Genomic DNA, 13,673 nt, shown 5'->3' on the forward strand with positions numbered 1-13,673 from the left:
TATTGCAGGTGTCATGTCTCAGGGCAATGGCTGAAATGTCAGAGAACTGCTATGCTTCCCCAGGTGTACAAGTGATGTTAAGGGACAAAAACCTTTGATTTTATTCTGTGATGTGACTTTAAAGCCTCAGTACTCTTCTCCTTTTCCCAATGGAGATGAATTGATGCAATGCCAGTTAAAATAGGGAGTTTCTGGGTTGATTCTTTAAAGGTTGCAATATCTAAGAAATGGACAGATATCTTTGGGGATATCAGAATTACAGCTCTTTGGGTCATATCAAAATTAGCATGGATTTAGTAGTACTAGCAGCAGCAGCAGCCGCCTATATACTAGATCCCCTAGACATCTATCTGTTGTACCTAAGATCTGTTTAGGAGCTGGTGCCAAAAATCTACTGTCTGTCTTGCTTTCTAATACCCTCACACACTATTTTGCCATTTTTGCACAGGGACCAGCCATCCTATCCCGAGTTTTATCTTTGAAATCTTTGGGAACATGAAGCTATAGATTTAATAAGACTAATTGTAATCTAGAACATCCAAAAGCATGAAGTGAGGAATAGCACTGGAACCATGAAACCACCATTCAGCCCATGTACAAAGCATTCCCAAATAGCCGTGTTTTTACTGCTCCTTTTTGTCGTTGTATTTATTTATAGTTCACCTTTTCCCCAAGAGTGGGACTCAAAGTGACTTTTGAATTGAAATCATTACAATCCATAAAAGTCAAGATTAAAATAGAATTGAACTATTAACACTATTCAAGCAATTTAAAGCATCCACGTAGAAAGGATAAATAGCAGTTAAAACAATGCAATTTAAAACCTCTGGAAACCATTTTCCTTAAAAAAAAAAAAAACCTTGGTGAAAAGGAGTTGCTGAAGAGCTAAAGGCAATCTGGACAAGCATTTCATTGAAAAGAACCTCTCTCTGGCAAGATAGGGTTTAAAACAACAAAACAACATATAAAACTGCATTCAAATAAGTAAGTCCTACTAGGTGCAGATGGATGATGCTCAGAGCTTGAAAATATTACTACACCTTCCAGAAGCCTCTACCCAGCTTGGCCAATTTTAATCCAAAACAGTAAATTTTCTAACTTCAGGACATGATATGGTTAATACATGCACCCTTACACCCTTTTATTCTGTTAAATGTCAGCCTTGCTGTAACAGCATAGCTGTTATATAAATGTGATTCGAAGGTGTATTATAGATTTTCTGGGAAGCCCTCAGATGTCTTTTGCCACCTGCCCTCCTACCTCTGATTTAGCTGAAGTGGCACAAAAGGCACAAAACCCACAGCAGATAAAGCAAAGATTCACTTGCACAGCAGGTATTTTTCTCACCATAAATTCCCAACCTCTGAAAGCCTGCAGTCAACAGCCATTGCTTCCTCACACACCGCACACATAAAAGCACAAGGCACTGAGATCACTGTGCCAGGAAGCCCATCCAGCAGCAGGCCAAATGGTGACAATTTCAAAGAGCATCTGCCAAAGGGAGCATTCAGGGACCGTTTCTATAAACAGAGCTACCGTAAATACTGCAGGCTGCCATTCTCCCAGCCTAGAAGAGAGTTTGTGCTGAAGGAACCTAGCAGAAATAAAATCACCTGTTAAATCTCCATTTAAGCCTACTACGGTTGAATTTTGAGTTTGGGACCAAGCAATACTGATTCAATAAGCTGCTTGATTACAAAACAAAAACTGGGTCGCCTTCAGGAAATTGTCATTTCTCAGTTTGCCTTATATTACAGGCTGTTGTGAATCTAACCTGTCTCTCTAAACCTGTGTTCTCCAAACTTTGGTCCTCCAGATGTTTTTGAGTTTAGGTCTCAGAATTTCTGACTGTTGCCTAGACTAGCTGAGGCCTCTGGAAGGTAAAGTCCAAAACACCTGAAGGACCAAAGTTTGGGAAACACTACTCTAAACTTATCGGAGAAAAAGTAGGATATACGAATAGCATCATCAACAACAAAATCTATGGACTCTATCACATGGGCAAAAAAGATGGGAGCATAGCGGGATGCTCCCGTCAATATCATGTGAATTAAGAATGGTGTCAGAATTCCTCTTTATTCACGCGATAATCACCAGATAATTGCAGTATCATGCAACGTTGTGTGATCATCTTCGCGTTATTCCGTGATATTGATGGGAGCATCCCTCTATGCTCCCATCTTTTTTGCCCATGTGATAAAGTCCTATTATCATAAAAATACAACTGTTCCAACTGTCCGAACTATCTGCATTCAAATTCTTTTTAAAGATTAATTTCCCTTAAATTTATAATGCATTTTTTAAAAAAAATCAGTAGCAAATATTATCCATATATTTCATGATGCATGGCTTTGCTTGTTATAGTCAATGGCCCTTCATGCTTGCAAATGCATAGATGTATAACCAAGCAAACAAATAACTTTGATACATTATCCATAAAATATGGCCACTAAGCCACACAGGATGCCATGAGTAAACCTTGACATAGTGAGAAGCTTCCAAGAAATACGGTGAAGAGAATTCCCTTGCATTCTTCACCTGCAGGATCACAAATAAGGAAACTGCTGCAACCTTCCTTTTGCTATAGAATTCTCATTTTTCCTTTCTGCTAGTTGCTACTTTTGTTTGTTGGTAACTGCCCTCAGGTCAACCCCAATTCATGGTGACCCTATCTGTGGATGAGAAATCTCCAAGTCCCCCTATCCTCCACAGCTCTGCTTAGGTCCTGCAAATTTAGTCCCATGACCTCCCTGGCTGGAGGAAGACTACATATCCATGTAGTCCTCTTCACTTTCTACTTCCCTTTACTTTTCCTAGCATCATTGTCTTTTCTAATGAGTAATACCTTCTCATGATGTGGCCAAGATATGAGAGCCTCTATTTCAGTGATGGCGAACCTATGGCAAGCTTGCCAGGGGTGGCACTCAGAGCCCTCTCTGTGGGCACATGTGCCGTCGCCCCAGCACAGAGTTTGCCAGAGTTTGTTACTAGAAAGTCAGAGGGACATGGCACTTTGCAATAAATAAGTGGGTTTTGGGTTACAGTTTGGGCACTCGGCCTCTAAAAGGTTCACCATCACTGCTCTATTTGATCATCTTGGCTTCCAAGGAGATTTTAGGTTTGATTTGTTCAAGGGCTCAGTTGCTTGTCTTTTTGGCTGTATGCTCAGAACTCTTCCCCAGTTGCTACAATAAGTTGCAAAAACACACCCAGAGATATGCTACCAAAGGATGATCAAATAGATGAGTGGTGTGAGCATTGGAGAGATAGGGCCAGAACTGCTTTCCATATGTACAGTATGTGATACATCTGTCAGAATCAATAGTTCCTACAAGCACCTGGCAATTTCTTACCCCATGAAGATTCAGTTCACAGGCCTCTGTATGACTTGGCCAATAATGAAATGTTATGTTTGTACAAAGTGGCAAATGGAAAATTCACAAACATTGTGCAAATAAGCATACAAACTGAAGGTATGAGTTACCAACAATATTTAAGATATATCTGTTGCAAAAACAAAAAGTCTTACAACTTATTCGTTATAAATATTAGGCATAAGCTTTTGAGAACTTCAAGCCACTTCATGTCTCCATACATAGCTGATGAAGTGAACACTAGTTCACAAAATCTTATGCCAAATAGCAACTGTTAGTATTCAAGAATTTCCATTATTTTTGCAATAATGCTAAGGCTTTATTTTTAAAAAAAAAAACGAATGAAGAATTAAATCTAAATGAGCACGGCAGCAAAATCTCAGCAGAGAAGTCTTTGTGTGAGACACTGGAGGAAGGATAAGAGAACCTCTACTAAAATAAACAAATAATAGGACATTTTTAGGAATTGTCATTTTTAGTATTTGCTTTTTAATTTTCTACCACTTCACAAAACCAGAAAACAGACAAGCATGTTTAATTGTAAGGCCATATTTACAACCCAATTAGTCAATCAAAGCTTGCAACCCTGTTTTTCTTTTCAATAAAGTGTTTCACAAAATGTCAACTGGCAAAAGTAAATACAAAATCAGACGACCTCTCCTTCCCTCAAAATACAAAATGAACAGAAGGTTTTAAAAGGGTCATAGTGATGCCTAGATTTAATTCACCATCATCTTTGATTAACATCTTTGGGAAGGTTTAATAGAACTGGTCCATGATAACCACAGAACAGCAGATGATGCTCTCCCTCCAAGTTGAGATGCATTGTACCAAAGGCCTATCACATTATTTTGGATGGTACCTGCAACAGAAAATTCCATTGACTCTTGTATGAACATTTCCTATCCTTTTCTGACACCCCAGATCAGGTGCAAGGTCTGACTAGAGATTTGGGCAAGGTAAGGTAAATTGAATGTATCTATATACACCATGAAGGAAAGTAAAACATCCCTAGAGAAACTACTGTCTCCAACCTGAAGAGGCATTGGGGATAAATTATGATTGTATAATTTGTTGGAAGCTTCTTTCAGAGACCCCTTTTGGTTCTGTTATATGCCTAGTAAGAAATTTACCTGGCACTGGCCAGGCTGAAGCTGAGGATTTTGCTTAAGATCTGGATGAAACAAATGTTTCACTTGGAATACCCATCACCCTTCAAAATGTGTTTTATACAAAGATCCATACAACATGGATTAAAAACAGCAACTTTCTAACCAACACAAAAATATTTGGGATGTCAGCCCAAATATGTACGTACGTATGTATGTAGTATGTAAATACTACATTTGGTTAATATCAGTTCATAAAAGTGCAATCTGGCAGTGGGGAGGAATTACACAGATCCAAAGTGTTCAGGAGATAGCTGAAGTAGTGGATAGATTGGGTCCAAACCATTGAGTACAGTCTTTGCTTTGGTTCGATTTGGTACCACACACCAAGGCTAGAATTGTGTTGTGTACTATGTTTGTGTTAGTATGCTGCGACAGGCAGTGAGTGTAGGAGAAAAAAGGCCATGAGCCCAATGGCTATGGAGGGAGTAACTGGAGAAAGAGGGTGCTCAGAGGGCAGATTTTGCCTGTCTTCCTTTATCACCATTGCAGAACCCTGGGAAAAAGTGCAAACACTAGTGTTAATTCACAACAGGCTTCCAACTGAGATCATAACTGTGATCAAGCATGTGGGTTTGTATACCATGAAAGACGAACATTCAAAATGCTTTAAACGGAATACTTAAAAACCACATTTTTAGATATACACTTGTGTGGCTACCTCACTTGGTTCATGTCTCGTTCCTTCCAGTCAGCTTGCTTGCAGTGCTAAGCAACAGTTCAGAAACCATAGGCCAACCCTTGTGTAATACAATGGGAGCTGAAAAATCAGAATCCTCATCCAGCTCCTTGCCAGTAAATGGCAGAATTGCTGGGGGATTTGATGAAGGCGGGGGAGAGGAGCAGAAGAGTAAAAGAAAAGGAGGGGCTGGAAGAAGAGGAGAGCTTGCGTCTGGCTCTTCATTCCCTATTCATTGTAAAATGGGGATCACTCCAGCTAACTGGCCCAGAGAGATAAGGATTTTCAGACAATCTGCCTTCGCCTGATAAGGACAGCTCGCATTGCGGAAAGATTATTTGTTAAGAACCTCTGCAGAGCAAAATATACAGTCAAAGGCCTTATCACTGGAACTCATTATCCATTCACACACATGGTCACCATCACCAATTTTGCTATAAACACAAATCATCTGCTTGTAGCTGAACTACACAGGGATGATACAGGCATTGGTGGGGGGGAGGAGGACCAAAGCTGGAAAGAGGAGGAGAGAACAGACACACGCTTCAAATCCTTCAGCCACAGCCATTTGTCCCATTGTTTGAATCATTTTGCTATTCCAGATCTCTTATAGAAAGGGGGCAGATTCTTAACCTCTTGTTTATTCTCAGAGCTTAAGAACAGAGCAAAAGCTGAAGACTGTCTCGCACTTTCATTTCCCTGAGTGATAGGTGGATCCAGGGGAGAAAGCACTGGAGGTCTTAATAGAGTTATAGAATCATAGAATTAGAAGAGACCCCAAGAATCATCCAGTCCAAGCTCCTGCCAATGCAAAATCCATAGCTAAAGTATCTCCAAGAAATAACCATCTAGCCTCTATCTAAAAACCTCCAATGAAAGTGAGTACAGTACAATGTTTTCTGGATAGCCAGTTCCACAGTTGAATAATTTTTACCACCAAGGTCTTTCAAATGTTTAGTCAGAATTTCCTTTCTTGTAATTTGAATCCACTGGTCCTGAGCTTAATCTCTGAAGCATTCCAAAGCCAGCTTGCTCCAGCTACCACATATCAACCGTCTTGATTTTTGAAGATGACCATCATAACACCCTTCAATCTTCTTGTTGCAAAGTTAAACATACTCAAGTCCTTAAACCATTCCTCACAGGGTTTGGTTTTAAGATGTCTCCTCTGAAATGTCACAGCTTGTCAGTGTCCTTCTTAAACAGTGATGCCCAGAGTTTAACACAGTATTACAAGTGACCAAAATAGAATTTGTTGTTGTTTGCAGTCAAGTTGACTTCAGTTTATAGCAATCTTATGCATGAGAGATCTGCAAGACCCAGGAACATCAACTACCCTGATCAGGTCTTGAAAACTCAGGACCATGGCTTCCTTGATAGAATCAATCCGCTTGTAATGTGGTCTCTCTCTTTTCCTACTGCTTTCCACCGTACCTAGAATTATTGTCTTTTCAGTACATCATGTTGTCCATGATGTTGCCAACGCCTGTTTAGCCATCATCATGTGTAGTGAGAGTTCACCCTTGAATTGCTCTGAAACCCATTCAGTAGAACTTTTCCAGTGCCACATTTCAAATGGGTCAGCTTTCCTGACTGCCCAACTTTCACAACCATATATAAAAACTGGAAATATTGGATGATTCTGACTTTGGTATTTAATGTTATGTCTTTACACTTAAGGATATTATCTAGCTCCTGCATAGTTGCCTTTCCAAGTCTTAGGGCTTTTCTACACCAGTGAAAAACACTGTATGCACCTTGAAGTCGGTGAATACTTCCGGGGAGGATCCGTGTTTTCCTGCCCTTACCCTGTTTTTTCTCTGAATTAAGCAATGTTGAGGAAAACCCCAGTGTTTCCTGGAAAAATTGGCCCGTTCCATTTATCCAGCCACCAAGAGCTGCACCACCCTTGTTTCCCCTGCTCAGCAGCACAGGGAAAGGCGATGGCCTGGTTTTGGAACCACCACCGCTTCCTCATGGGCAGGAGTTCTGAATAAAGGAAGCCTGGTGTGCCAGTGGTCAGGCTTTACATGGAGCTTCTGCCTGTGAAGAAGAGGCAGTGGTGGCTCCAAAAACAGGGGACAGATCAGCAGGGCCAATGCAGTGTTAGCCCAGCTGGCCTGTGTGCACAATGATGCAGTGTCACGCTGAATTTGGCCTAGTGCATGTGGTCACCTTCATGGTTGATCTAGGACTGGTCTGGGCATAATGTTCTAGACTGACCCCAGATTAAGTGGCCAGTGTAGACATGCCTTCAGTCTTAGTCTTCTTTGGACTTCTTGACTGTAGTCTTTATTTTGATCAATGATTGATCCAAGGCATAGAAAACCTCTAAAGTGAGCCTTCATTACTCAAAGTTATTTAAATCTTCTGTGGTCATTATTTTTGTCTTCTTAATAGTGACCGGTAACCTTGATTGTGCATTTTCTTCCATAATTTTCCTCAGTAATTGTTCCAAGTCTTTGCTATTTTCTACAGGTAATATTGTTGGCTAGAATAGTGTTGTGGTTTGGGCGTTGGATTACAAACTGGAGAACAAGGTTCGAATCCATGCTTGGCTATGGAAACCTACTGAGTGACCTTGGACAAGTCACACTCTTAGCTTTGGAGGAAAGCAAAGGCAAACTCCCTCTGAACAAATCTTGTCAATAAAACCTGTGATAGGTTTGCTGCTGGGTCACCCTAAGTCAGAAATAACTTGAAGGCACACAACAACAACAACAACAACAACAACATGTCACCTGCATATTTTAAATTGTTGATACTCCTTCCCCCAATTTTCACATCTACTCCCTTTTAATCTAATCCTGCTTTTGATATGGTATGTTCTATATATAAATGCTCCCCAACCGATGGGAAACCATTCTATGTGTCCATACTGCGTCTTAACGATGACTTCTTGTCCAGATTGTAGGTTACACATCAGGACAATCCAATACTGTGGCAGTCCCATTTCTTTTAGAGGAAACCAACATTTCTCATAATGTTCACAGACAAAAGCTTTGCTGTAAAGCACAGGTTAATTTTGTTCAGAAATTATTTAATGCATTCCATTATCCAGTGTATGACTCCTGATGCTTCTTCCTTTTCTGAGCCTTTCTTGCTCCATATGTGGTAAATGCCTTTCTTGTAAAATCTTGAACAACACATTGCTTGCATGGGGGACTAGTGCAATATTCTGATGTTTACTACAATTCTTTTGCAGAGACTGGAATGTATACTGAGAATTTCCAATGTTTGGACCATTGTTCTTGTTTCCATCTCTTGCTGATTATTTATTTCACCCAAGTGTTTTGGGAGTGTTTTCCACTTTGCTTTCCCATATTGTGGGTTCATCTTCAAAAGGTTCTTCCCCAAAGAAATCTGTCAACATTTCGTCTTTTATATAGTTCCTCAGTGTACTGCTTCCTTCAACTTTTTATTTTGTCCCGACCCCATAATGTGTTCCCTTGTTGGTTTCCTTTTCGTTTCTCAAATCCCCTTTCTTGGTTTCCTTTTTGTTTCTCAAATCCTGTGGAAGAGGTCTCTTAAACAACCTTTTTGATGTTTTCTTCTATTTAATAATAATAATAATAATAATAATAATAACAATAATATTTATTTGTATGCCATCTCTCCCTATATTGGATCGAGGCGGGTAACAGCAAACAAGAACAATAAAATCAAACATGAATATCAATGGAAAAAACATAGCAGGACATATTAGATCCTAGTTCCCCTATCTCCCTCCCACCCTAAAATACCATTAAAAACAATTCCCACTAAAATGGTTTTTATAATACCTTCGTTCATATACACAAGTTGCTGAACAGTTGCATTCAGGATTATGGCCCAAACAGAACACAGTGATACTATTCCATCCCTTGATTTGGATGATACTTCTTTTGAACTGGGGTTTTATTTTATAACCCATCATATCACACTGCTGATGTATACCCTGTGGCCTCCAAAAACCCTCCTATCTCCTTTTCACATGTACTCTAGTTTAAGCCAGGTGTGTTGTGTAATATCTGTTGATTTACCAAAACACTGAACAGCACCCCTATACTTCATGAAGATATACTAGATAATACTTGATAATGTGAAAAATGTATTTAAAATATGGGGAAAGTGGCAAAAACATAGGGTCCCATAGTTTTTACCATTCATATGTCAGCCTCTATTTGTTGGCTAAGACAAATTTTCTCAATGTAAAAACTGGGAAACCAAAAACCTGTATCATTTGCATGATTTATTTATAGAACAACGGAAGTCAGAGGCTCAAATAAAACAACAGGGTAATGGATTGCTTCATGGTTTCAGATTCAACAGATTTTACATTTTATATCCCTTCCTCAAGTAAAGCTTATAATAAACCATTCATTAACTAAATTTGAGTTACTGGTATTTCAAAACAACTGTAGATCTGCTGGATTAACACCAAAAATATACTCTATCATGAATGACGATACTTATGGTAATGTGTTGGGTTCAAAACCGGTATTGGAAAAAGATCTAAGATTGGTAACAGAAGATGATTTATGATCCCACTGATGGAAAGCCTCAATTTGAGCTAAAATACATGAACAATGTTGTAAAATAATTTATGAACAGTATAGTACTATAGTACTATTTGTTGCTATTGTGTGCCTTCAAGTCGGTTCCAACTTATGGTGACCCTAAGGTGAACCTTTCATGGGGTTTCCTAGGCAAGGTTTGTTCAGAGGAGGTTTGCCATTGCTTTCTTCCCCTGAGGCTGAGAGAATGTGACTTGCCCAAGGTCACCCAGCGAGTGTTATGGCTGAACTGGGAATTGAACTCTGGTCTCCCAAGTCAAATCACTACACCATGCTGGCTCTCACTATAGTACTAACTGTCAGAGAAACTGTTATGCTGTGGGTGCTTTCTTTCACATGTGGTGGTGGTGTCCAAAACTTAATTTTGGGTGGAGGTTTTCAATGAATTGGGGGGGAAAATACATTTTAAAAAACCACTTTATCAGCACTGAGTTTAAACTCTTTCTTTACACAAGAAAAAAAAATCTTATTTGTAAAAAACTTTATTTTTTTCCTTCTTTTCCCAGAATCCTCAATCAGTGATCCAGTTTAGAAATTTGAAGGGAACAAAATAGGATTAAAATCTTGGAACGGGGGGAAAGGGAAAGGAGATTTCAGGCTGAAGAAAATGAGAAAAATACAAGGACAGGTGATCTAAGAGAATGAAAACCGAAGTAGAAGAAAGACAAGCGTAAGATACAGAGGTACAGATGCAAGGAGAGCTTGAAAAGATGGAGACAGAAATGGTGTAAATGGTGAACAAAGTGGGTGGGAAAAGCAAGAAGAGAAGGAAAAGGTTAACATAGAGAATCCTTTAAAAATTAAAATATCCCCCAGAGATTTTGTGGCTTATGCACTCTGTGATGATTTGGAAATGTTCTTATCAACTTTTGAAATGACTTTGGGAAATATGCCCTAATGATTACATGGAACATATTCCAAGTTTGATTGAAGCAGAACTGGCTGAAGTATATCACAGTTTTACCACAAATCAGCTCTTTAACTTATGTATTTAAAGAGACTGTTTAAAGATGACCTTTGAAAAGGTCTGTTTAAAGATTCAAACTGGGGACAGACCAGTTCAGAAACCACCACCCTGGCAAGACATACATAGATTAGGAGCCCCGCTATTTTATTTGATAAATGGATGAATATTGCAAAAGCCAAATAAAGAGAGGACATAAGGAATTAATGATTTTGGATCAGTTTGTGTTTCTGCTGCACTCAGAAATCAGATAAGGGCCCGCAGATAGTTGAAGAAGGTGCAGAGCTGGCAGATCAGTTTACTTTGGGAAAATGGGTGAGGGACAGGCAAACTGCCCAGAGAAAGCTGAAATGGAGCAGGAGAGTAGCAGTTTTCTCTGTGCCTCTATGCATGACACCGTAGCACTTCCATTCTCTTCTCAAGGGAGATGGTCATAAAAGTGTCTTTTGTCACTCTGGAAAAATCCATTCAACAAAAGGCATGCTTTTACAACTGTCTCCCTTGGGAAAAGAATGGAAGCGTTAAAGCGTCATGTGAAGAGGCACAGAAAAAGCTGCTACTCTTCCACTCCATTTTGGCTTTCTTTTCTCATGCAAAAAAGGTAAAGGTTTCCCCTTTAACTAGTTGGTCAAGTCATGTCTGACTGTAGGGAGTGGTGCTCATCTCACTCAGCCGAGGGAACCAGCATTGTCAAAGACAACTCTGTGATCATGTGGACAGCATGACTACACAGAATGCTATCACCTTCCCACCAAAGTGGTACCTATTTACTTGCACTTTTACATGCTTTCGAACTGCTAAGTTGGCAGAAGTTAGGACTAGTCACGGGAGCTAATTCTGTCCTGCGGTGCTTGGGTCTCGAACCTTATGGTATGGTATTGCGGTTGTCAGAATCAGCATCTTAACTGTTAAACCACCCTTTTCTCATGCAAAAAGGATCTTAATCCCTCACAAAACCATGAACATTACAAAAATCAAAGGGAGAGGCAGGTAATAATCATAATAAAAATAATAATAAAATTTATTTATATCCCACCTTTCTACAAAATGCAATCGGGGCGGCTTACAAGGTTAAAATATACAGTCCAAACCCTCAACCCACCCACACCTTAAAATACAATTAAACAATGTGGAATTTAAAACATAAAACATACTTTAAAATAATTCAATACTCTGTAGTGAAGTCAGAGGTCAGCAATTAGATTTTCCTAGGTGAGATCTATTGACTTAGGTAGATTTCTTGGAGAGGAAAAGAAGGACTCTATGAAGTGAGTATAAATTCTGACCAGACTGATGCTGTGGTATTAGAGATATTATGGGATACAATGCAAAGGCATATATTGCCACTAAAGGACCAATGGCTAAATCTGCACGGAAAAACTTGGGGCCCCAAAGTGATTGTGACAATGGATCTGCTAAGACAGAGAAAATGCCTATTATGCAGATGGAGGGGAAGGAGAAAATTACAGGGTCAGAGCCAGATTTGAAGGTTCAAAGCGAGGGTGACAGTGTATCTACTGTGACAGAAGTGGCAGTGGTTACCATACCCTACACCCCCTCGCTGAATATGGGGTTTCATATTTTCATATTTGATAACTAGTGTCATGTTTTTGAGAGGTCACAATGACCTTTGGAACACTAGGAAGTTACGCATAAGAAGGCATGCTGGCCCAAAGGCATATGGGAGACCGAGATAATACTAAAATAAAGATTGAATGGCTTTGCTGTTTATTCCATCCTCCTCTGGGCTCTCCACATATCCTCTCACAATGGAAACTAAGGAAGTCCCATTGCAAAGGCAGTTGAAGACTACCGTATGTCTCTACTCTCCCCCAGGATCTGACTTTCTATTCAGTGAAAAAACCCAAACCAAAATAATTAAAATTAAAAATGGTAAAATCAGCCACAGGGCCATTGTGTACTGGCTTGGTAACATTACATGAACAAGGCTGGGGACGACAATATTGGCTGTCCACCTTGATGTGATTATTCCTTTTCTTGCTTTCTGATGTTTTTCCATGGAGAATGCAATTTGTGAACGGAAACCACAAGGAAAACAAGTTCCCCAGGAGACCTGGCCCCATATATCTGATCCGTCAGGGAGTCCAACCTTAGACCTGCCAACACTGCCAGTCCTTGAAACAAACATTTTGGCCTTCCTTTTGTCTTCAGTGGCACCTATTACTGTTTGCTCAGAACTCCCTCTCTACCAAGCAGCTGGGAAAACGAACGCTACTGCCATTACCAAAAAGCGCAACAAAGTGGGTAACCTAGGCCAATAATAGGAGTCTTAAAGTGTAAACATGGAGACGTTTCATCCCAAAGAAGCTGCTACGGAAACAGAGACCGAGGCGGCTGACAGGGAGCACGGTGTTAAGTGGTATAATGTCAGTTCAAGATGAGAGGCTACAAAAGTCAAACAGCAATTCGAGGATACTATAGTAGCACTTAAGAGCCTTGACTTTCCAATTGCCTGAAAGGCCAAATGCATCATTAATTAGCTAATTTAGAGGAAAGAGGCTATTTATTTTTAAAGCAAGCTTGTGAGTGGAAAGACGCTGGGGGAGGGCTTTATTAGGAGTGCTTTTTAGAGCATCCGTGGGGGGACAGTGTTGGAAGGGGACCTACATTTAGGTATGTTCAGGTTTAAGTGATCAAAAACCCAGCATATTGAAAGAGTGGTTTTGTTGGCCTTATAATAGCCAAAGATATAGTGAGCTTGAGTAATGTTTGCTTTAAAACTGAGGCTAATAGTAGACCCCTTATATGGGGTATTGGGGGTTTAATTGCCACTCGAATATGGTTTTCATGTTTATAGCACTCCAATCAATCTCTTACCTAGAGTGGCAATGGTTGTTGTTGCTGTGTGGCTCCAAGGCATGTCCAAGTTATGGTTAACCTAAGGCAACCCTAACATAGGGGTTTCTTGGG

The sequence above is a fragment of the Sceloporus undulatus genome, chromosome 2 (assembly GCF_019175285.1).
Source record: "Sceloporus undulatus isolate JIND9_A2432 ecotype Alabama chromosome 2, SceUnd_v1.1, whole genome shotgun sequence".
Classification (NCBI taxonomy): Eukaryota; Metazoa; Chordata; class Lepidosauria; order Squamata; family Phrynosomatidae; genus Sceloporus; species Sceloporus undulatus.